The sequence below is a fragment of the Trachypithecus francoisi genome, unplaced genomic scaffold (assembly GCF_009764315.1).
Source record: "Trachypithecus francoisi isolate TF-2019V2 unplaced genomic scaffold, Tfra_2.0 Lachesis_group9, whole genome shotgun sequence".
Classification (NCBI taxonomy): domain Eukaryota; kingdom Metazoa; phylum Chordata; class Mammalia; order Primates; family Cercopithecidae; genus Trachypithecus; species Trachypithecus francoisi.
In genome coordinates this window covers 74,078,169-74,100,427 of record NW_022681474.1, presented here as the reverse complement: position 1 = coordinate 74,100,427, position 22,259 = coordinate 74,078,169, and the positions used below count along the sequence as shown (strand labels likewise).

Here is a 22,259-nt window from a genome sequence, read left to right as displayed (position 1 = left end):
ACTCCCGTTTAGAAGGAAAAGGTATAGGTAAAGGTTAGTACACAATTTCAAGAGTGAATTTAAGTAGCGGAAACAATTCCTGGTATTAAGTACGAATCTTAAAACATTATCCCTATCCCTTTGCTTCCCGGTAAGCCTCAGCTGACTAGACAGGTAGATGTTTTATGTCAGAGTTCTCCTCACCTCACCTCACCCACGATGAGGGCAGCTTGTTTGAATGGACATGGATTACAAAATAAGAACCACCTCTTCATTACTGTTCTTGAAATTATATGTGGGAAGGAAACAGACATTTAAAAAAAAAAAAAAAACCAGTTATCTCACACACAGGATTTCAGTTTGGGGCTTATGTAAGAAACTAGCAAGTTATGTGAACCATAACTTGCTCGGTTGGAAAGTCTTGGAACATGTCAATTTTGAAATGTTTCTAAACCTATCAAATTAACAACAGCCCAACTGTCCCAATGCTTGAAATCCACATGGAAAGCAAAGCAGCCTTCTCCAGAGATAATATTGGTGCTTTAGCACTTTGAAAGGACTATATAAATTGCTCTTTAATTATCAAGACAAAGAGTTAATTATGTGAAATACTTTTACCAGCTACGTATGCAAAACATGACCTCACATGGAAAAACCACATTCCAGGAGTGACAAGGCAGCTTTTTCAATTGTCTTTTGCCCTCTGGGACATTTCCCATCCTTCTCAAAAGGTAGCACAGGCTGCAGAAAAGTTCCTTCCCCACCCAGGCAAACTCTTACCCTCTTTCTGGACACAAGCTTCGCTGGCCAAGAGATTGCAAAAGTGTACATGTTGTGTTTTCTCAAAGGTAAGTGATTCATTCCCCCAGATACATTTTCCAATTCCTATATTAGGTACTGTTTACAATTTCCATTCATTTAAACTCAGGAAACCGCAAGAGCTCAGCTTTTAAACTACCAATCAAGTCTAAAAATACACTGTCAACTACTGTTTTTGCAAATGTAAAAACTAAACAGATCAACTTTCTACTGCTGCTACCCAGGACCAAGAGATTATTTTAAGTAACTATTTACGGCTAGGCTATTTGCACATTCACTGCATCTCAAACAAAAACAGCACACACCAAGTACAACTCAAAGATCTTACTCTGCGGTAAAGCCATTTCCATAGGCTTGGATGATCAAATGTTTTCCTGATGTTTCCAGGAATTCCTTAAGCAGTGATTTAGAATCAACCTCCAAACCAGCTCAAGCAAACCAATCCCTGGTTTGTATCCACTCTCTTCACCACCGCTGAATTCCTCTCAGCATCTTGATATCCTCCTGGCAATTGAGGAATTACACATCTTTCCCCATTCAGGGTTCGAAGATTTTCAAAATTTCAGGCCTCCCAAAAAATCTTTTTTAAAAAAAGCCACTTAATTGAGATTAAGATCCTTTGACCACTCCGCAGACATCCTTTTAAAGCTCCTTCTGATTGGATTAAAAACTCCTCTGGCAAGCCTCTAGCAGGACAGAATGGTGACATAAATGCAAGCCCCTGAGTTATTTGTATGTAAATATGAGGACTGCTCGGTGTAGACTTTCCGTAATTTGATACCAATGCGCGTTGCCTAGTCGGGTAACCGAGACAGCCTTCATGTAGGGAGAGAGAGCGAAGTGCTACATTTAATCAGGAGGTGACTCTTCTCAAATATGAATGAAGAAACAGCCAACCCAGGTAGAGGAAAAACATTAGAAGAAAACAAAGCAGTGGCCCAGGCGGGGAGTGGCACGGAACTCCAGGCAAACTTTCAACTTTGTTCTCAGCTGGGAACACTGGGAGCCTCAGTTATTTATGGTCCCTGTCAGGTGGAAGGAGGGGAGAAAGAGAGAGGGAGGGCCTGCCCTTGAGTTGAGGTTGTGAAACCGGGGCTGAGGAAAGCAGCAGTGATTCCCACAACTCTCCAAGAAGCACTTTGCAAATACACTAATTGCCGCTGCTTTTTATCAAGAGTTTGAAGAAGGAAACAGAAGTGAGACAAGTTGGAAAAAGCAAATGGGTGTTCTGCTTTATTTTTGGCCCAAGTTCTTTCAACTATTTAATATAGAGGGACTCACTGGTGCTCCTTCGAAAGGTCCCTGGTGGAAGTGCAAAGTAAAGGGAGAACTGGGGTTGGCTGGAGAGGCCTCTGTTGCCCCAGATAGGAGGCAGGGCTGAGCTCTTGTCACTTTGCTGTTACATTGTTTCTTTCCCTCTCCACTAGTGGCCTGCCTTCTCAGCTGCTCCACCCTGTTTATGTTGGCAGTGGAGGAAAAAACTAGCAGGACTTCCCCATCTTCCATCTGGGTACACTGGAGAGGCCATTTTAATTGCTTTTTTTTTTTTTTTTTTTTTTTTTTTTTTTTTTTTTGCTTCCCCACCGCCCCTGAGAATAGCTAGAGAATTGGGCTGGAAAGTAAAGAGTTTAGAAATTGTCTTGCTGAAGGAAGCACTCCTTTAGAAGAGCACATCTATCCCCTTGGAATGTTACCTAAATATACAGGAATCTGAATCTGTAGAACTGATCAAGTAGGGGAAAAAAGTCTATTTTCCCTGGATATACGCATAAATGAATGGATAAATGCATGATTCACGTAATATTAGGATGCTATGACACCTGGTGCTTTACTCCGATCAGCCTGACTGTAATCAACATGGTAAATACATGGAAATAGAAGGGAAGTCATTTATAATGTTTGGAACATACTGAAAACTATTCCCAAGCAGAGAATAATTTCCAACTCTAAAGAATAGAAGGGGAAGTCTTGTTTAAAGAGAAATGTCTGAATGTTCATCGGCTTTTTAAGTCTGGATTTCGAATCCAAACTACAGTACTGACCAAAGCCTTATTCAAAGACTGTCATTCATTCCAATTTCTCAGCAAGGCCTATGATGCAATGTTCCTTCCACTGACTTCTTGGCTATTTTTCCTTCTTGGCTATTCTTCCACACCCACCTTCCCTCCTGTTATACAGAATTTTTTCAGTCCCTAGAAGTCCTTAAACTCTTTAGACTTTGAGCCTTTACTAAGGTGTATTCTCTTGATGGAACCTTTATTGTTTTTTCCAGATGAACTTCTCTAATCTTTGACTCTTTCTAGAAGCCCTCGCACCCTCTACTCACCATTAGGTGTCCCTCATCAGAATGTATTGCCAGTAAACACATCTGCTTAGTCTCTCCTATTGGCTGGTGAGATCCTCTAAGTTAGGAGCCATATTCTTCGTGGGCCAGGTATGTTGGAAGTTCTCATAAATAATCTTGGAATCCATGACTGATAATAAATATAAGTTATTTTTATTTTTATCTTTTAAATCTACATGTCATGGCAACTTAGCACTCTTTTCAAATATTATGCTAAATGACTGGTATACAGTAAAATTTCAATGAAAGTAAGTTTCCACTATTCTTTAGCCACACTTCTTAGACTTCAGAAATGGTCACTGTGAAACCAAAAGAGGTCTGGGGTAGGGGTGGGAGTTGTCAATACATTTAGCCAAAGATTAATGAAAATAAAATAGCCTTATAACATTAAGTAATTATCCACTTAGCATTTTAGAACGGTGAGAACATTTCTTAAAAGACATGGAATTTAGAAATAAAAGCAACGGTATTCTTTTAATGCTGTTTTGCACAGTACGTGCTCTAGGTTCAAATTCAAGCTATACCATGTATTGATTGGGTGACCTTTGAAATACCATTTAACTACTGTGAGTCATAGTTCCAACCTCTATAAAACCGGGGGTAATAAGTCTGCCTCTACCCTCAGGCCTCCTAGGGAGATTCAAATGAAATAATGCACAGAGTAAGGGCTTAATCAGCACGGTTACTATTATTCTGTGGCACAGCTTTTTCCAGTGCCCAAATATCTGAATGCATGAACTCAAATAGCATTTAAATTGCTACTATTTATACTGGTAAAGACAAAATCGAATGACAGCACCAAAGTGTCCCTGTTCTCCATTACTTGTAATAAGCAAGGCACTGTGTTAGGTAATCACAAAATTTGCTGATGGAATGAATAAATGAACAATAACAACAGCAAAGTTCATTCACACTCCTTTCAATAAACAAAACATTCTATCATTACCATATAGTACAACACACTGCTGTACCAAAGATTAGAAAGGAATGAGATGAATTTTATTGTGTGATTTGTTAACTTTCTCTAATCCATTATATAATCCAAACACATTTTGGCTAGTGGCAGCTTCTAACAGGTGTGTATAAGCCAACTAAGGTAATTTTGTTAAAAGATGGCATGCATTTTATATCAGATATATTTAGCTTAAAAATGTTACCAAGAGTCAAATATTTTCACTTACTAAAAGAGAGTTGTGTAGGTTTATGTTATTTAGAGGTATTTGGTGCAGTGAAATAACAGTTGTGTTATAGAGGAATTTGACTATTTTTAGGCAAAGAGGATTTTGGTAGCTCGTCTTTAAAATGCCCTCCTCACCCCTACCTCCAATGAACTACGTTTCCTTCTATTCATGCCCTTGCGTAGTATCCCTACTTGAATCTGGGTTGGCTGAAATTTTGGACAGTAAAATTTGGCAAAGTGATTTTGAATGAATGAGTTTGTGTTCAAAGAAACCTTGCAGACTCCTCAAGTCTCTTGAAACAGTGGTTTGGGGGAATCCAGTCCCAGTGTAAGAAATCTGACTATGATGATATCACCATGTTATAAAGAAGCTCAAGGTAGCCTATGGAGAGGCTGCTTAGAACCAGAGAGAGTCCAAGAAAGAGAGAGAGAGAGAAATGCCCAGCCAATGCTCAGCTGTTGCTGCCATCCTAGCTGAGGTATCAGACCTTTGGATGAAGACACCATCTTGGACATCTGGTCACGTTCCTCCGCCTCAGCTGCTATCTGACTGCAATCTCTTAAAGGATCCCAAGACTCAGCTGAGCCCTGGTTAACTCACAGAACTGAGGGAGATAATAAGACCTTAAATCACTGAATTTGGTGTGTGTGTGGGGGGGGGGGGCTGTTATTTTTTAATAGGTAACCAAAACAAAAATGAGAAATGACAAGGTCCAAAGGTAAGCCAAAGGGGTCGCACTCTGGCTGCCTAATGTATCACTAATAAATTAGAGTTAGCTCTGTAGTGCAATAAATGATGTGTATACATAAAGCCCAGGAGCACAGTGGCAAATGCCATTAGAGAAGGCCTCATTTACTTGGTATTGACTTGATGCATTTTGAAATATTTATTTATTTATTTATTTTTATTTATTTATTTTTTTGAGATGGAGTCTCCCTCTGTCGCCCAGGCTGGAGTGCGGTGGCGCGATCTCGGCTCACTGCAAGCTCTGCCTCCTGGGTTCATGCCATTCTCCTGCCTCAGCCTCCCGAGTAGCTGGGACTACAGGCGCCCGCCACAATGCCTGGCTAATTTTTTTTTTTTTTTTTTTTGTATTTTTAGTAGAGACAGAGTTTCACTGTGTTAGCCAGGATGGTCTCGATCTCCTGATCTCGTGATCCACCCGCCTCAGCCTCCCAAAGTGCTGGGATTACAGGCATGAGCCACCGCACCTGGCCTGAAACTTTTATCTTGAGCACTGATGTTCTTATTGTTAATGTACTTCTGTCAATAAATTATCAGAGCCTAGAAAATATTTAAAAAGAATACAAAACTCCCCAAATCTACCTGATCCCACCACTAACCAATTAATAAAAACGGTTCAGAGGCATTTTACTTCAACTACCCAGCAACCTCCTCTTCCTAGTCCTCCCTACATAGTGACAAGGCTGAAAGAAGAGATGGCTTACACCATAATCAACCATTCAAAGATCCATCAACTTCATCTGCCAGGAAAACAATACAAAATAGAAACATGAACAAAGGACAGAAAGAGAGTGTATTAAATGATTATCAGGACTGTGGTGGGCTAAATAGGTGTACCCTCATTTCTTTTTTAGACTCCAAGTCAATGGTCCAGTATATTGTGTAATATACCCAACCCAACATCCTTGCAGTCTTTCATTATGCCCTCAGTGATCCTTTTTCATGTTGAATAAAGGAAATAGCTATTGGCCTAATATTTAAAAGTGTTTTCTTATCCTAGAAGTTCTTTTCTCTCCTTTTCTTCCCCCCACGCGATCTACTTTTCTTCTAATCTCTTTCCATCTTAAAGACCTTAAGACCATCACCAAGGAAAACTTCTGTCACTTTTCCATGGACTGAAAGTTGTTTTCCCATCTGGCTGGAGACTTGAGTCATAAAGTTCCTTAAGATAAGGATACCAAATTGTATTGTTAGAAACTTTGCTCAGAAGTGTTTAATTCTGCTGTAAAATATAGAATCCCCCATTGTAAAGTTTAAATTAATAGTTAATCGTGCAGACCAAATAGTACAACCCTCCAAATTAACGAGATTAAAAAAGATTAGAAGGAATAAAGAGAAACAATGTCTCTATACTCTACTGATTTACTAGGAGTTGATTTCTTAATAGAACTCAGCAAATAGTCTAATACACAAGAGGCTAATGATCAAACTTGACTTAAATTTACTGTTGCTTATCCTTTAAAAAGTGATTTTCTTTGATCATACAGCAAAGAGAGGAAATGAAAACTATTGGGAAAATAAATCTTTTAACTATTTCTAGTCAGCATTACAGAACAGTAGAATCAGATCCATTATAATTAACACTAATATTTATTGAGCATTTACTATGTTTTAGGCACTGTTCGGTGTTTTATATGTGTTATTTCATTTAATTCTCACAATCTTGTAAAACAGAATTGTTATTTCCATTTCCAAATAAAACACAGTTTAGAGTGGTGGAATAAATACTCCAAGATGACTTAGAACATAGAGAAAATGGGATTCAAAATCAGTTGCTGTCACTCTAGAGCCCTTCTTTTAACTACCACAGTGGGCTGGCCATACAAAACTTAAGATACTATTGAATGAATATTACAAGAAATTTGTAATCAAAATGTAAGCTCCTTGAGGGCAGGGAGCTTTGTCTGTTTTGCTTCATATCATCGCCCAGAACAGAACCTGGCACATAGTAGGTGCTCAATAAATGTGGAATGAATGAAAAAGCAGTGATTGCCTTTCAAGATGGGAACTATATTTACTGGGGCAAAGAGGAGGGAGACTTACTTTTCACCGTAAACTCTTGTACCTTGGGAATTTTGTACCATGTGCATCTATTACCTATTCAAAAAATGAATACAATTAACAAAATAAAAGAAAACAAAATATAGGGACTGCAGATAAGTCATATAAGCTCTATGTTCCATCCACCAGAAACAGTATCCAGACTTACATAAGTCTGCCATGTAGATACAAAGATGTGTATGTGTACCACTGGATATCCAGCCGTTAAGCAGAGGGAACACTCAATACTTTGATATTCTACCTTACATGCCGCTTTAAGAGATGGAACAGAAAAAGTGAAGTAACAAGGCAGGAAGAAGGAGATGTACACTATTAATGTGGTACTTCTAGTAGTTTCAGGGGTACGTATGCAGGTTTGTTACATGGGAAATCTGCATGTCACATGGGGTTTGATGTACAGATTATTTCTCATCCACATAATGAGCATAGTACCCAATAGGTCGTTTTTCGATCCTCGCTTTTCTCCCACCCTCCACCTCCAAGCAGACCCTGGTGTCTGCTGCTCTCTCTTTTTTTTTTTTTGAGACACAGTCTCACTCTGTCGCCCAGGCAAGAACAGTAGCACAATCTCGACTCATTACAACCTCTGCCTCCTGGGTTCAAGCAATTCTCCTGCCTCAGCCTCCCGAGTAGCTGGGATTACAGGCACCCGCCACCACGCCCAGCTAATTTTTGTATTTTTAGTAGAGACAGGGTTTCACCATATTGACCAGGCTGGTGTTGAACTCCTGACCTCGGATGATTCAGCCTCCCAAAGTGCTGGGATGACAGACGTGAGCCACTGCGCCCATCAAAGATTTATATCTCATTCAACATTTATACAATACATTCTCAGCCTAGAGAATCCCAGTGACTATATTTGCTCACATTACTTTTCCCTTGATCTGATATTTTCATTCTCAAAAGAACAAGGAAGCAGGAGTAAGAAAAGGAAATTATGGCAGGATTAGGATCCTGATCCCTCAAACTTGGATTCTAAAAGTCTAATTCTAGCCCAGGGTTACAGAATAGTTGATGGGAACGTTAGTTAGATGCCAGATCTGCATGTATTTCTCCTTTCATTTTTCAGTTTGGAGCAAGAGCTTGTGTTAGGTAAGGTTTCCTGTGAATATTCTGAGGAGCGACAAAAAGCAGGAGGTGGTGTTTGGAGGATGGAATTGTGCCATCTGCTTCAGGAGGTTCCCGCATGTAGCCCAGGAACTTCTGTGTTGGGCTGGAGGACCTGCAAGCCTTGCAGTGGAGATGCTGCAAGCCCAGCTCATCTCTGTACCTTCTGGCAGGACTGGAGGCTCAGAGAAAAGCTGACAGTCCCATGCTCAAGGTATACAATAGAGTGAGCACTTACTTCCTGCCCCCTTCACTCTCCACCTCTCTTCTCAGTAGGAAGAAGGAAAGGGTCCTCACTGTAACCCTTGTTTGCCATCATATGCTGGCCATGGTTTTCATTCTTTCAAAACATAAAATAAGTGCTAGGATATACTTTTGACATGGTTTGGCTCTGTGTCCCCACCAAATCTCATGTTGAATTGTTATCCCCAGTGTTGGAGATGGGGCCTGGTGGGAGGTGATTGGATCACATGGGTGGATTCTCATGAATGGGTTAGCACCATCCCCTTAGTGCTGTTCTCGTGAGAGTGAGTGAGTGAGTTATCGTGAGATGTGGTTGTTTTAAGGTGAGGGGCACCTCCCCTTCCTCTCTCTTCCTCCTGCACTGGCCTTGTAAAGTATTGGCTTCCCCTTTGCCTTCCGCTATGATTTTAAGTTTCCTGGGGCCTCCTCAGAAGCAGAACCTGCTATGCTTCCTGTATGGCCTGCAGAACCGTGAGCCAATTAAACCTCTTTTCCTTATAAATTACCCAGTTTCAGGTATTTCTTTATAGCAGTGTGAGAATGGATTAATACAACTTTCTTGCTTTCCTTCTGAAAATGGGTGGTAATTATGGATTAAGTTGAGAAAATTGTTAAATAAGCATTTAACTAGGTAACCAAATAAGGCCGAAGAAGCGTGTTCTCATTTTAAGAGGTGCATGTGCCTCCTGTGGGAGGGCCATCAGCAGCATTCTGCCTTCCTGTCCCTAGTTCTAGGTGCTCATGAGAGCCTGGCATTGTAGGTGGCCAAAGAAGAATCAGGTTTGAATGACAAAGTTTGCACACCTCTGAAAGAACAGCAAACTGCCATTATTCATTCTACAGAACAAATGACTCTTTCTGCTTAAGCTGCTTTTTTGAGTACAAACTCAGTTTGATTCTTTTTCTACCTGTTCATAGGAAAAACCTGAATTCTCTTTCCTTTCTGAGATGGGTTTGTTTATTAACCCAACCAAGATCACGGAGGACATTTTTCATTGCTCTGCCTGGAAAAGTTCCAACACTGAGTCATGCATGCTTACTTTAGAAACTATATCTAGCCTGGATTAAGGAGCAGTAAAGTGCTATACAGGTTTTAAACAGAAGCACAGCTAGACACAAAGATAAAGATAATTCAGGTTTTTCCTATGAAGAGGCAGAAAAAGACAATGTTGGGACAGACTCTAAAATGTCTTCATATTCTTTCTTATTAGTACTCCTTAACTTGGATACAGAAAGTCCTTTAGTCCTCTAAGTAAGATTAAACACCACACTGACTTGGTCAAAGGAGCACTGAAGTCTAAAGACAGAATGGAGGTAGAAAGAAGTACAGGATTACTTACACTGTTCTCATTATCTAAAATCTAAGCCACTTGTGAAGAAGACTAGACAATGAACTAATTGCTAGCCACAAACTAGCCCTGGAAAATCAGGCACAAAAATGTTCGTTCTCACTTGCAGAGAAACTAGGTAGCTAAATTCAAGGTGGCAGTGTCATGACAGCTGGTTTGTCCTTTTCATTCTTCCTTAGCTATTTGTCTAGCCTCAACCCCAAATCCAGACCTCATTATTCTTGCCTCTTCATTGCCTAGCCGCACAAGGACCACGAGTACAACACAGGAACATGTTCACCACTGTTCACAGGTATAAAGAAGTACCAGGCTCGTGTATAAACAGGGATTTTGGCCTTTTCTTTCCCTTACACCCAAATTGCCTATCATTGTGCCTGGCAATAAACACCCATTTATTGGTTTGCTTTGTATTTCCAACCTATACCCCAAAGATGTGTATACACGAGGCAAAGACACATGGGGCCTGTCCTCAGTTCTCATTCTCATTGGGGTTCTGACTCGTCCCTCCCCATTTGGACATCTTTCCCGGGCTCCTCCCACTCCTCTTGCTCCCAGCTCCCTGTGCACCACCCTGTCTTCCTTCCCCTTGCTCATTCATTCTCACTGTTGTGTTTGCTGAGCTAATGAGGGGGTTACAGGGTGGTCACATTACGACACACTTCCACAGGAAGCAGGTTAGACTTTTCAGGTAGATGGAAGGGACAGACATGATTCAGGGGGAAAAGTATTCAAAATTACAATTTGGGGCAAATAAAAAAACCACAACAGCCTATTGTTTGCAGTTAAACACGCACACAATTCCTTGGAGTCTGTTAAATATCTCACAGGCTGCTCTAGCTGCTCATTCTATCATAGCTTCTTGGAGGAAAAAAATATACTCGCTATGACCTTCCCTACCTACACTAGAACTCCTGTCTTCTGTGTCTATATCCAGGATATCCCGTATGGCATGGCAGCTGCTGAGGTCACCAAGGATTCCCGTACCCCTTATTTTGTTTTGTTGTTGTTTGAGACCAAGTCTCGCTCTGTCCGCCCAGGCTGGAGTGCAGTGGTACGATCTCGGCTCACTGCAACCTCCGCCTCCTAGGTTCAAGTGATTCTCCTGCCTCAGCCTCCTGAGTAGCTGGGATTACAGGCACCCACCACCACGCCTGGCTACTTTTTGTATTTTTAGTAGAGACAGGGTTTTGCCATGTTGGCCAGGCTGGTCTCAAACTTCTGATCTCAGGTGATCCACTCGCCTCAGCCTCCCAGAGTACTGGGATTACAGGCGTGAGCCACCATGCCTGGCCTCCTACACCACTTGTGCTCTTTTGATTGCAGCTTCCTAGGAAAGTTCCTCCCAGGCTTCCTTTAGCACCCACTCCTCAGGGTTTTTCCCCTTCATCCTTCACCACTTTCTCTTCATGTCAATTAGCATTCTTCTTCCTCTTATGTGTGCCCAGAGTTTTCTAGAACCGCTTCTCTTCCTCCTTATGTGCTGCCCTGGGACCTCATCTGGTGCCCGGCATCTGCACCCTTGTCCCCACTCCTGTGTGCTGAGCTCTCATGTGGGGGCCTGTGCTTTCCTGTCTCTGATACTTTGACCAAGAAGTTTTCCAAATATGAAACACCTCTTCCCGATCCCCATCCTTCTACCGCTGCAAAATTTCTGTGTGTCCAAATCCTATCTATTCTTTAAAATGCCTTTCAAGTTTGTTTTTGAAGTCTTTATTAATCTCCCTGTCATCCCAGCACTTTGGGAGGCCGAGACGGGCGGATCACTAGGTCAGGAGATCGAGACCATCCTCCTGGCTAACACGGTGAAATCCCGTCTCTACTAAAAAAAAAAAATACAAAAAACTAGCCGGGCGAGGTGGCGGGCGCCTGTAGTCCCAGCTACTTGGGAGGCTGAGGCAGGAGAATGGCGTAAACCCGGGAGGCGGAGCTTGCAGTGAGCTGAGATCTGTCCACTGCACTCCCGCCTGGGCGACAGAGCGAGACTCCGTCTCAAAAAAAAAAAAAAAATAATAATCTCCCTGTCTTTTTAATTTTCTTGTCACTTGATCTGTTATTCTCTCATGGCACCTGATATGGTTCGGATGTCTATGCCCTCAAAATCACATGGTGACATTTGAGCCCCACTGTTGAAGGTAGGGCCTTGTGGAAGGTATTTGGGTCATAGGGGCAGATCCCTCATGAATGGCTGGATGCCCTCCTTGTTGTAATGAGTGAGTACTCACTCTATTTGTCCACACAACAGGTAGTTGGTTAAAGAGCCTGCCACCTCCTGCTCTCTCTCTCGCTCCCTCTCTTGCCATATGACATTCCTGCTCCCCTTTTTCCTTCTGCCATGAATAGAAGCTTCCTGAGGCCTCACCAGAGCCAAGCAGATGCTGGTGCTATGTGTATACAACCTGTAGAACCGTGAGCCAAATAAAACTCATATATATATCTCCCCCAGTCTCAGGTATTTCTTTCTGGCAGTGCAAAACAGGCTAACACAGAATCTCGAGTAGAAAGTCTAAGTCAAAAAATTATAAATGCAAATTCCAGTTTCCGTAACTGTGTGAACCTGAGCAAATATCTTAAACTCCTTGAGACTGACTCCTTAATGCAATTAGCCTAATAATACTTTAAATTAGGGTATTAAATTAGGACATAATGGAAATTAGGAGTAAAAATAGTATTAATAATGCTGTTGAATACTTTGAGAGAAGTAACAAAGATAAAGCACCAAATAAGTAACATTTCCTGAGTTCTTACCACATGCCAAGTTCTAGGCTAAATGCTTTTTATGTATGTCATTATATATTCTTTGAAGGTCTGTCCCCTCCAAATCTCATGTTGAAATGTGATCCCCAGTGTTGGAGGTGGGGCCAAGTGGGAGGTGTTTGGGTCATGGAGGCGGATCCCCCATGAATGGCTTGTGCCATCCCCTCGGCAAAGAGTGAATGCTTGCTCTATTAGTTACCGTGAGATATGGTGTTAAAAAGAGCCTGGCCTAGGCTTTTAAGATTCATTCATACTGCTGTATATAACCGAAGTTCCCTCCTTTCCTCTCTCTTGCTTTCTCTCTTGCCATCTCTCCTTTACCTTCTGTCATGAGTAAAAGCATCTTGAGGTCTTATCAGAAGCAGATGGATGGGCAAGGACAGATACAATGTAGAAGAAAAAAAAAAGTATTCAAAATTATAATCTGTTTTAGCCACCATGCTTCTTGTACAGTCTATAGAACTGTGAGCCAAAATAAACCTCTTTTCCTTATAAATTATCCAGCCTCAGATATTCCTTCATATGAATGCAAAACAGACTAGCATAGTATTCAAACGTACAATAACCCAACCGTTATGGGGCTCTTATCTAAATTACCAGACAACATCTATATTAGAAGTACAAGGATTTGAATATCAGCCCCAGCACTTATGTTGTGTGACCTTAATCAAGTTCCTTAATCTTACTGAAACTTATTTTCCACATCTTTGAAATGAAAATGACAACGGCTCCAGTTTAAACATTGTGAGGGTTAAATTACATAATGCATGAAATGTGTCTAGCTTAATGCCTAGCACATAGAAAGACTCAATAATGGTAAGTACCATTATTGACCAACAAGTTTTCTAAATACTTTGACACTTTGACCAACATGTTTTCTAAATATGAAACACCTCTTCATGAAACAAGAAAACTTGTTGGTCAAACTTGTTTCTGACGGTGAGAGTATTAACTTATATGGAATCCTGAGAGGGGACAGAGGCCAGGTAAATGTGTGGAATTAAGCCAGTGGATGCATTCATGAATGAAGGTACAGATGTATACACCCTAAGACCTATGACAGGGACCAGGACAACTCTGATCCTATGGCGCTGACTAGTCTAGTTTGAAAGAAAATATAAAAAGTTAACCATGAGTTGGCAAACTACAATCCATGGGCCAAACCCAGCCTCTAGCCTATTTCTGTAAATAAGCTTTATTAGTTTCACACAATCAGGCTGGTTGGTTTAGGTATTTTGTACTACAAAGGCAGGGTTGAGTAGCTGTGACAGAGACCAATACAGACTAAATATTCAAAACTATTTACCACTGGCTCTCTATAGAAAAAGTCTGCTGACTCTTGAAATTAACGACTAATAAAACGAGATGAGTATTAGGATGACATAAAAAAAGCATAAGTAAAAGGAAAATGGAAAGGGGGTAGCCGGGGACCATATCATACAGGACTTACTAACCATGGCAAGCTACTGAAATTACTCTAGATGCAATATAAAGCCTTGGGTGGGTTTTAGCTTTGTATTTGTACTACTTTAGGGGTGTATTTATATTATTTGTTTGGCTTGGTTACTTTTGTTACAAAATACAGCAACCACACAGATAATATAAAATATAAATATACATTTTAGCAAACTGTTATAAAATAAGCACCACCTAGGTCAAGAAATAGAACATCATCAGCACCTCAGAAGACTCACACATCCCCTACCACAAGCACAGGCCAGGCCCCTCTTACCTCCTCAAGGTAATTGCTTTCTATATATTCTTTTCCTTGCTTAAAAATATCACTAATTTTACCAGCATAGTTTATTGTCATCTGGTTTTGATGAATTCTGTTGTCTTTGCATAATATACAACTCAGCAATACTTCTTCCAGGTTTACATCCTACAGAAATGTATGTATATGTGTATCAGGAAACATATAAGAAGGTTTGTAGCAACAGTTCAAACTCGAAACAACCCACATTCTCATCAACAGTAGAGTGGATAACTCAATGTGGTACAGGCAGACAATGGAATATTATATAGAAATGAAAATGAATGAACTTCAATTATATGCAACAGTATGAATGAATCTTAAAAGACTAACTATAAGCTTTGGATGGTTTTAAGCTAAGGAGTGGAATAACATGATCCAGTGTATATGTTTAAAGGCTTGTGTGGATGCTGTGCAGAAAGCTGAGTCTACTGGGTAAGAGGAGAAGTGGAGATCTGTAAGGAGGCTCCTGTAGTATTCCATGTGAGAGATTCTGGTGGCCTGGATGGGGGTGGTGAAAATGGAGATGGAGAAGAGAAGAGAGATTTGAGATGTATTCTGAAAGTAGGACTGATATGACTTGCTGATGGACTGGATAGAAGTGCTATGGGAAGACAGAACGCATAAAACTCAGATTTTGCCTTGGGCAATGGAGCCATTTATTGAGATGGAGAAGGGTGAGAAGAGACACTATTTTCTTTTTTCTTTTTTTTTTGAGACAGAGTCTTGCTCTGTCCCCCAGGCTGGAGTGCAGTGGCCGGATCTCAGCTCACTGCAAGCTCCGCCTCCCGGGCTTACGCTATTCTCCTGCCTCAGCTTCCCAAGTAGCTGGGACTACAGGCACCTGCCACCTCGCCCGGCTAGTTTTTTGTATTTTTAGTAGAGACGGGGTTTCACTGTGTTAGCCAGGATGGTCTCGATCTCCTGACCTCGTGATCCGCCTGTCTCAGCCTCCCAAAGTGCTGGGATTACAGGTTTGAGCCACCGTGCCCGGCCAAGAGACACTATTTTCAAGGGATATGTTTAGGTATCTTAAGGTGACTTAAGGTATCAGAACCTAAATGAAAATGTACATAGCTGCATAAGTGGACAGTGTGGGTGATAATCACTATATAATTCCAATTACAAAGACAGGATACCAACGATGGAACAGACTTTGCTTTAGAATAAAGGCCCTTGTCCCAGTCCACAGCTCTTCTTTAGCTGGTAATTCTTTTAAATTCATCAACTATTCCTTGAGATGCAGATATGCTTTGGGAGAGTCATTATAAAGCTGTTTATCAACTTAAGACATAGCCTAGGACTGTGTCAGTAAAAAGGAGTTGCATGGAAGGAAAAGGTAGCATTGTTGGCAGTCTTCATCTTACTTCATCTCAGAAACCTGCAAAACTATCCCTTGAGTGTGCCTTCAAGTTGATGCAACCAATCAAACATGTATTGAAGATCTCTGTGTGCCAAGCAGTACACTAGGTTCTTGGAATAAAACAGAGAATAAGATTTAGTCTTTGCTTCTGGTATTTTAAAGTTACCATTTTGGCTTTATCCCTGAGAGATGCATGCAATTATGTAACGTCTGTCTGAAAGGCCAATTGTAAGCAGAGAAATCTTCAGGCAAAACGCTAAATGATATAAGAGGTTCTTGTAAAACGATAAAATTTCAGGTGAAGAACAATTTCTGAAGCTGCTAAGAACAGTGACTTAACAAAACCAAACCCTTGAATCACCTGAGGGCAACCTGATTTCCATAATCTCTTTCCAGATCTATTAAGCTAATAACATAACAGTCCTATTTATTTGGGATGATTAGGATATTAGGGTAGCAGGAGAGTCCTAGACATTTGGCAAGAGGAGGTCCTAACGAATCTTTTCCTGGTGGCCTTCTTCAGATCTACCTTCACATTTCCCAAAGTAATTCACCCTACTTTTTTGAGTTTTGGACTGTGTCAAGTCAAAATCTGCTTATTCTTTCCTAATGAGAATACACTGATACGTTTACTAAAACTACTGGCTTTTAGTTCTTAAAATCTATTTGAAATTATGTTTATATTTATTTTACTTGAATTTTCATTTTGGTGTATATAGTTCTTTTGCCAAAATAAACAGAGGAAGGTTCTCTAAATATTTATTATTATTGTAAAGGGGAGGAGAGGTGGAGAAAGATGGCTGAATAGAACACTCCAGCAATTGTCCCCTCACAGGAACCCCAAACTGAACAACTATCAATGCAAGAAAGCACTTTCATAATAACAAAAAAATTAAGTGAGCAATCACACTACCTGATTTTAATGTAATATCAAGGATAGAGGCATTATCTACACCACCCCTCTCCCAGCCCCAGGCAGCACAGCATGAAGAAAGAATCTGTGGGCTTGAGAAAGAGAGCACAAAATGAGTCTGCAACATTGCATTGGAGCTCAGCGCTGCCCTGTCATGGTGGAACACAGCACAGGACAGAATTCTGCCAGTTCCCATGGAAGGAGCATTTAGGACAGTGCTGGGCCAGAGGGGAATCTTCCACCCCAGAAAGAGGAAACTGAGTCCCAGCCAGCTTCACTATTGGCTGACTAAAGTGGCTTGGGGATCAGAATAAATTTAGGTAGCAGTCAGGACACAAGGACTGCAGTCCTTGGGTAAGCCCTGGTGCTACACTGGTCTTGGAGGTTGTGATAGTTAATACTGAATGTCAATTTGATTGGACTGAAGGATGCAAAGTATTGTTCCTGGTTATATCTGTGCGGGTGTTGCCAAAGGAGATTAACATTTGAGTCAACGGACTGGAAAAGGCAGACCCACCCTCAGTCTGGATGGGCACCATCTAATCAGCTGCCAGCAAGACCAGGATAAAAGCAGGTAGAAGAACATAGAAGCACTAGACTGGCTGAGTCTTCTGGCCTCCATATTTCTCCCATGCTGGATGCTTCCTGCCCTCGAACATCTGACCCCAAGTTCTTCAGCTTTTGGACTCTTGGACCTACACCAGTGATTTGCCAGGGGCTCTCAGGCCTTTGGTCACAGACTGAAGGCTACACTCTTGGATTTCCTACTTTTGAGGTTTTGGGATTCGGACTGCCTTCTGGGTCCTCAGCTTGCAGACGGCCTAACTGTGGGACTTTACCTTGTGATTGTGTGAATCAGTTCTCCTAATAGACTCCCCTTTATATATCACATCTATCCTATTAGTTCTGTCCCTCTAGAGAACCCTGACTAATAGAGAGGTGATAGACTTCAGGTGTGACAACAGCTGTGGTGGCCAAGGGTGTGCCTGTGTCACTCATCCCCCAATGCCAGGCAGTACAGATCAGGGACTCTTTACACTTGGAGAAAGGAGAGGGAAGAATACAGAGAGCTTTGTCGTGTAACTTGGGTACCAGCTCAGTCACACTAAAATAAAGCACCAGGGAGACTCCTGAACCTCCTGACTCTGTGCCTTTGTTTCTGGATAGTGTTTCTAGACCTACCCTGGACCAGCAGTGAATCCACTGTCCTGATGGGACAAACCCCATTCTGCTGAATAAAGTGGCTTTGGCCTGGAATAAACATCAGCGACAGCCAGGCAGTAGTGACTACAGGCGTGGGGTGAGCCCCAGTACTGTGCTGGGATACAAGGCTTTACATGTGACCCTGTGCAGTGCCAGCTGTCATGGTCATTAGAGTGACTGCCTTATCCCTCCCTCAACTCCAGGCAGTCTGGTGCAGAGAGACTTCCTTTGCCAGAAAGAGAGGGAAGAGTGAGAGACTTTCTACCTGGTAACCCAGGGAATTCTCCCTTATTTTCCCCAAATCTACCAAAGCTATGTATCAGGGAGTCTGTAAGAGTTGCAGCATTCCAGGGCTTAGGGCACTCCCTAGTGCTAAAATGGCTGCAGTTACTATAGGCTTTAGTCACAACACTCAATCTCTTTTGAATTCTTGGAAAGTCCTCTCAAAAAGGATGGCTAAAAACAAGCCTATACTGTGAAGACTGGAATAAATACCTAACTCTTCGATGCCCAGGTATCAACAAATGTCTACAAGCATCAAGGATGTCCAAGTAAACATTACTTCACCAAATGGACTAAATAAGGCATCAGTGACCAGTCCTGGAGTGATGGAGATATATGATCTCTCAGATAGGGAATTCAAAATAGCTGTCTTGAGGAAGCTCAGTGAATTTTTTTTTTTTTTTTTTTTGAGATGGAGTTTCACTATTGTTGCCCAGACTGGAATACAAGGGCACGATCTTGGCTCACTGCAACCTCCGTCTCCCAGGTTCAAGCCATTCTCCTGCCTCAGCCTCCAGCCTCCTGAGTAGCTGGGATTACAGGCATGTGCCACCATGCCTCGCTAATTTTGTATTTTTAGTAGAGACAGGGTTTCCCCATGTTGGTCAGGCTGGTCTCGAACTCCTGACCACAGGTGATCTGCCTGCCTTGGCGTCCCAAAGTGCTGGGATTATAGACAGGCATGAGCCACTGCGCCCAGCGTTTTTTTTTTTTTTTTTCCAGAAGGGTTCTCACTCTGTTGCCCAGGCTGGAGTGTAGTGGTGCAATCACAGCTCACTGCAGTCTTGACCTCCTGGGCCCGAATGGTCATACCACTTAAACACTGCAAGTAGTTGGGAACACAGGTGTGTGCCACCATGGCCAGCTAATTTATTTTTATTTTTTGTGGAGACAGAGACTCTCTATGTTGCCCAAGCTAGCTCAATGCACTTCAAGATAACAAACAGCAGAATTTTATCAGATAGATTTAACAGAGATAAAAATAAATTTTTAAAAGTCAAGCAGAAATTCAGGAATTGAAAAACTTAATTGACAAACTAAAAATGCATCAGTCTCTCAATAGCAGAATGGATCAAGCTGAACAAAGAATTGATGAGCATGAAAACAGGCTCTATGAAAATTCAGTCACAGAAGAAAAAACAAACAAAAAAGAATGATGCATATACCTACAAGATCTAGAAAATAGCCTCAAAAGGACAAATCTAAGAGAATGGTGAGACGGGGGGGGGAGAGAGAGAGAGAGAGAGAGAGAGAGGCGGCTGCAGGGAAGGAGGGAGGGAAATCAGGGTAGATCATTTACTTGAAGAAATAACAACAGGGAACTTTACAAACCTAGAGAAAGATATGAATATCCAGGTATAAGAAAATCAAAGAACAAGCAGATTCAACCCAAATAAGACTACCTTAAGGTATATAGTCATCAAACTCTCAAAGATCAAGGATAAAGAAAGGATCCTAAAGGCAGTGAGAGAAAAGAAGCAAAGATAAAGACTTTCCCAGACAAACTAAAGCTGAGAGATTTCATGAAAAGTCAGGCATATCTTATAAGAAATGCTAAAGGGAGTTTTTCAGTATGAAAGAGAAGGACATTAATGAGCAACAAGAAATCATTTAAATGCATACAACTCACTGGTAAATGTAAGTACACAGACAAATACAGACTACCCTAACACTGTAATTGTGGTGTACAAACCACTTATACCTTTGTAGGAAGACAAAAAGAGAAATCTATCAAAAATAATAAGTACAGCAACTTTTTGAGATGAATAGTATAAAAAGATATAAATAGAGGCAACAAAAGTCAAAAAGTGGGGAGGATAAAGTTAAAGTGTAGAGTATTTCATTTTCTTTCTGCCTGTTTTCTTTGTAATCAGAATGAAGTTGTCATCAGTTTAAAATAATGATTATAAGGTGTTATTTGCAAGTCTTATGGTAAGCACAAAAACCTATAATAGATATACAAACTATTAAAAGCAAGAAATTAAACATACTACCAGAGAAAGCACTTTTTTTTTTTTTTTTTTTGAGACAGAATCTCATTTTGTCACCCAGGCTAGAGAGCAATGGTGCTATCTCGGCTCACTGCAAGCTCCGTCTCCCAGCTTCACACCATTCTCCTGCCTCAGCCTCCTGAGTAGCTGGGACTACAGGCACCCACAATTCTCCCACCTCAGCCTCCTGGGTAGCTGGAACTACAGACACATGCCACCATGCCCAGCTAATTTTTGTATTTTTAGTAGAGATGGGGTTTCACCATGTTGGCCAGGCTGGTCTTGAATTCCTGGCCTCAAGTGATCCACCTGCTTCAGCTTCCCAAAGTGCTGGGATTACAGGCATGAGCCACTGTACCCAGCCAGGAAGAAAAATCACTTTTTTTTTTTTTTTTATTTAGAAGGAATTTTGCTCTGTCGCCCAGGCTGGAGTGCAGTGGCATGATCTTGACTCACTGGCAAGCTCTGTCTCCTGGGTTCACACCATTCTCCTGCCTCAGCCTCCTGAGTTGCTGGGACTACAGGCACCCGCCACCATACCTGGCTAATTTTTTGTATTTTTAGTAGAGACAGGGTTTCACCATGTTAGCTAGGATGGTCTCGATCTCCTGACCTCGTGATCCACCCGCCTCAGCCTCCCAAATCACTGGGATTACAGGCATGAGCCAGCGCGCCCAGACAAGAAAAATCACTTTTGTACAAAGAAAGACAAGAAGAAAGAAAGGAAGAGAAGACAAACAAAACAATCAGAAAACAAATAACAAAATGGCATAGTAAGTTCTTACCTAGCAATAATAACACTGAATGTAAATGGACTAAATTTTCTAATCAAAAGACGTAGAGTGGCCAAATGGATTTAAAACCAAGACTGAATGATATGCTGTCTACAAAAAACTCACTTTACCTATAAAGACACATACAGACTAAAATAAAGGGATGAAAAAAGATATCCCATGCAAATAGAAGCCAAAAAAAAAAAAAAAGAACAGGAATAGCTATACTTAGATAAAATAGATTTCAAGATAAAAACTGTAAAAAGAGACAAAGAAGGTCATTATATAATGATAAAGGAGTTAATTCAGCAAGAGGATATAGAAATTATAAATATATACATACCAAATGCTGGAGCACCCATATATATAAAGCAAATATTATTAGAGGTAAAAAGAGAGATAGACTCCAATACAATAGATGGGGACATTAACACCCCATTTTCAGCATTGGACAGATCATCTAGAAAGGAAATCAACAAAGAAACACTGGACTTAATCTACTACAGACCAAATGACCGTAATAGACATGTACAGAACATTCTATCCAACACCTGTAAAATACACATTATTTCCTTAGCACATGGAACATTCTCAAGGATAGAACACATGTTAGGCCACAAAACAAGTCTCAAAAAATTTAAAAAAATTGCAATCATGTCAAGTCTCTTTTCTGACCACAATGGAATAAAAATAGAAATCAATAGCAAGAGAAACCTTGGAAACTATGCAAACACGTGGAAATTAAACAATATGCTCCTGAATGACCATTATGTCAATGAAGAAATTAAAAAGAAAATTTTAAAAATTTCTTGAAACAAAAGCAAATGGGAACACAACACACTAAAACCTACGAGAGACAGCAAACGTAGTACTAAAAGAGGAGTTAATAGCAATAAATGCCTACATCAAAAAAGCAGGGAAACTTCAAATAAACAACTGAATGAGGCAGCTTATAGAATTAGAAAAGCAAAAGTAAACCAAACTCAAAATTTATAGAAGAAAATAAATAGTAAACATCACAGTAGGAATAAATGAAATTGAGACTAAAAATGTACTACAAAAGATCAACATGACAAAAAGTTGGTTTTTGAAAAGATAATCAATAAGCTTTTAACCGGACTAACTAAAAAAAGAGAAGACCCAAATAAATAAGATCAGGGATGAAAACAAAGACATTACAACTGATACTGCAAAAATTCAAAGACTCATTAGAGACTGTTATGAGTAACTACTATATGCCAATAAATTGGGAAACCTGTCAGAAATGGATAAATTACTAGACACATAAAGCCTACAAAGATTTAATCATGAAGAAACAGAAAACGTTAATAGACTATTAATGAATAACAAGACATAAGTAGTAATAAAAAGTCTCCCATTAAAGAAAAGCCCAGGACCTG

At 40.7% G+C, this 22,259-nt stretch overlaps 1 protein-coding gene across 1 annotated transcript in view; it reads right to left on the bottom strand.

Annotated features, from left to right (window-relative positions):
- Positions 1–22,259, bottom strand: part of ANK3 (ankyrin 3) — a 364,088-nt gene that overhangs the window by 113,749 nt on the left and 228,080 nt on the right.